The 3,354-nt window shown below is 38.0% G+C and overlaps 1 pseudogene; it reads left to right on the forward strand.

Annotated features, from left to right (window-relative positions):
* The first annotated feature begins 1,769 nt into the window (after positions 1-1,769).
* LOC112477628 lies at positions 1,770-1,888 on the forward strand (annotated as a pseudogene).
* Positions 1,889-3,354: the final 1,466 nt, after the last annotated feature.

Genomic DNA, 3,354 nt, shown 5'->3' on the forward strand with positions numbered 1-3,354 from the left:
CGAACAGGGAGCCAGCTGGCAAAAGGAAATATATTCGCAGAGTCTTAGAATCAAAAGGCAGAGCAGAGAAGTGTGGAGCTGAGCTGAGAGGCAATAGTTTAATAATCAGCACGGCCTCCCTTGCCTGCAGGAGAACACCTGGATCCCTAGGGTAGCTTCTGCAGGCCTCACCATCTGGCCTGCTGACCAGGCTTGCCTTCTTTCTGTCTGGGAAGTGTTGCTTCCCACTAGGAAGCCTTCTCCCAATTTCTCAAGTAGAACTGATGATACCCTCCTCCCTTCTGCTTCACTGTACCTACACAGGTAACTAGGAAAGCACTGGGAGCATGTCTCATTTATTCATCAACATGTCTTTCTCCTACTAAAATTCCTAAGTCTCTTGACTGAAAAGATGCATTTTCATTATTGTATCTCCAAAGCCAGTACTGTGGTAGGCACATAGTAGGTACTTTAAAAACATTTGTCAAAACCCTCAGCCAACATTATATTTAATGGTGAAAAACTAAAATTTTTTTCTCTAAGATCAGGAACAAGACAAGGCCGTCCACTATCACCACTGTTATTCAGTGTAAATTAGAGGTCCTAGTGAGTGCCATCAGGCAAGAGAAAAAGATAAAAGGCACCCAAATAGGAAATGAAGAAGTCAAACTATCACTATTTGTGGATGACATGATTCTGTATAGAAAAACCCTAAAGACTCCACAAGAACACTACTAGAAACAATAAGCAAATACAGTAAAGTTTCAGGATACAAAATCAATGTTCAAGAATCCATAGAGTTCTTATACTCTAATAATGAATGGTCAGAAAAAGAAATGGAAAAGACAATTCCTTTTGCAATTGTAACAAAAAGAATAAAATACTTAGGAATAAACCTAATGAAGCATGCGAAGGACCTATATAATGAAAACTGTAAGACCTTATTAAAAGAAATTGAAGAAGATCCAAAGAAGTGGAAAGATATTTCGTGTTCCTAGATTGGAAGAATCAACATAGTTAAAATGACCTTATCACCTAAAGCATTGTACAGATTTAATGCAATCCTCATCAAAATCCCATTGGCATCTTTTAAAGAAATAGAACAAAAAAATCATCAGATTTGTGTGTAAGCACAAAAGATTCTGAATCACCAAAGTCATCCTGAGACAAAAGAACAAGGCTGTAGGCATACTCTGCCTGACTTCGAATTACACTACAAAATGACAATAATCAAAACGGCATGGTATAGGCAGAAAAACAGACACACAGACCAGTGGAACAAAATTGAGAGTCCAGAAGTAAACCCCACTTATATGGGCAAATAATTTTTGACAAAGGAGCTAAAAAAATACAGTGGAGAAAAGAAAGCCTCTTCAATAAATGGTGCTGGGAAAACTGGAAAGCCACCTGCAAAAGAATGAAACTAGACTGTTGTCTATTACCACATGCCAAAATTAACTCAAAATGGATTCAGGACCTGAATATAAGACCTGAAACGATAAATTTCATAGAAGAAAAACATAGGAACTAAACTCATGGACCTTGAACTTAAAGAGGATTTTATGAATTTGACTTTGAAGGCAAGGGAAATAAAAGGAAAAATAAATGAATGGGACTATATCAACCTAAAAAGCATCTGCACAGCAAAAGAAACCATCAATAAGGCAAAGAGACAACCATCTGAATATATCTGCAAGCATCATCTCCGGTAAGGGCTTAATATCCAAAATATACAAAGAACTCATACAATTCAATAACAACAAAAAACAATCCAATTAAAAAATGGGCAGAGCTATAGCCATGCCACCCTGAACATGCCTGATCTCGTCTGATCTCAGAAGCTAAGAAGTGTTGGGCCTGGTTAGTACTTGAATGGGAGACCACCTAGGAAGACCGGGTGCTGCAGGCATAAAAAAAAAAAAAAAAAGGCAGAGGACCTGAACAGACACTTCTCCCAAGAAGACATACAAATGGCCAACAAACACATGAAAGGGTGCTCAACATCACTAGCTATTAAGGAAATGCAAATCAAAACCACAATGAGATACCATTTCATACTTGTTAGAACGGCTATTATCAACAGGACAAGTAATAACAAGTGTTGGAGAGGATGTAGAGAAAAAGGTACCCTCACACACTGCTGGTGGGACTGCAAATTGGTACAGCCACTATGGAAAACAGTATGGAGGTTCCTCAAATAACTAAGAATTAATCTACCATATGATCCAGCAATCCCTCTACTGGGTATTTACCCCAAAGACTTGAAAACTCATATCCATAAAGATATTTGCACATCAGTGTTCATAGTAGCATTATTCATGGTGGCCAGGACAAGGAAGCAACCAAAGTGTTCAATAGACAATTAGATAAAGAAGCTTTGGTACATATATACAATGGAATATTACTCAGCCATAAGAGATGAAATACTGCCATTTGCAACAACGTGGATGAACCTTGAAATAATAATGCTAAGCTAAATAAGCCAGACATAAAAAGTTGAAAACCACATGATAGCATTTATATGTGGGATATAAACCTAAAAGCAACAAACGAACAGGACAAACAAACAGAGACTCAAGGACATGGACAACAGACAAGTGGTTGTCAGAGGGTGGGGGAGGAGAAGGGAGGGGGGAGGTAGATGGGGTAAAAAAAACAGTAGATCCCAAATATGTGGTGACAGAAAGAAAGCTAATTATGGGCAGTGAACACACAATGTAAAAAAAATATACACACGCACACATATGCCTTATTGCTAAATTATACAACTGAAACTTATAGGATTTCATTAACCAATGTCACCATAATAAAAAAATTAAAAATTAAAAAAAAGAAGAATGTACGTCCAGCTGTTTGTGCCACAGAAAAGGCCAAGGATCTTTTCTCCTAACAACACATGATTATTTTTTCTGAAAAATACAATTTTTGGAATATTTATATAAAAGTAGTGTTTTCTAATGGTTCTTTCTTTCTCTCCCTTCCTTCCTTCCTTCCTTCCTTCCTTCCTTCCTTCCTTCCTTCCTTCCTTCCTTCCTTCCTTCCTTCCTTCCCTGCTGTTAAAACTGGGCACTCAGTAGAAGCAGTAACCCAGCCTTGGCGAATGGAACTACGTAAATTCATGACCCAGTAATTATTTTAGAAATTCATATGAGCAACTAAATTGCTTCTCTTTTTTGCCTCTCTCTCTCTCTCTCCTCTCTTCTCCTTCCTTCCTTCCTTTCTTTCTTTCTTTTTCCTAAAAGGGCGTTATGAGAGAGAGAGTTCCTTCTTCAGTATTTGGAGAAGCTCATTGAGTTTCGAAAATTCTGGGGATTCTCACCAATGTGTTTTCCTCTCTTAATTGGGCAAGGATGAAGTGCCATCATTCACTGATAC

Source organism: Pteropus alecto, unplaced genomic scaffold, assembly GCF_000325575.1.
Source record: "Pteropus alecto unplaced genomic scaffold, ASM32557v1 scaffold233, whole genome shotgun sequence".
Taxonomy (NCBI): Eukaryota; Metazoa; Chordata; class Mammalia; order Chiroptera; family Pteropodidae; genus Pteropus; species Pteropus alecto.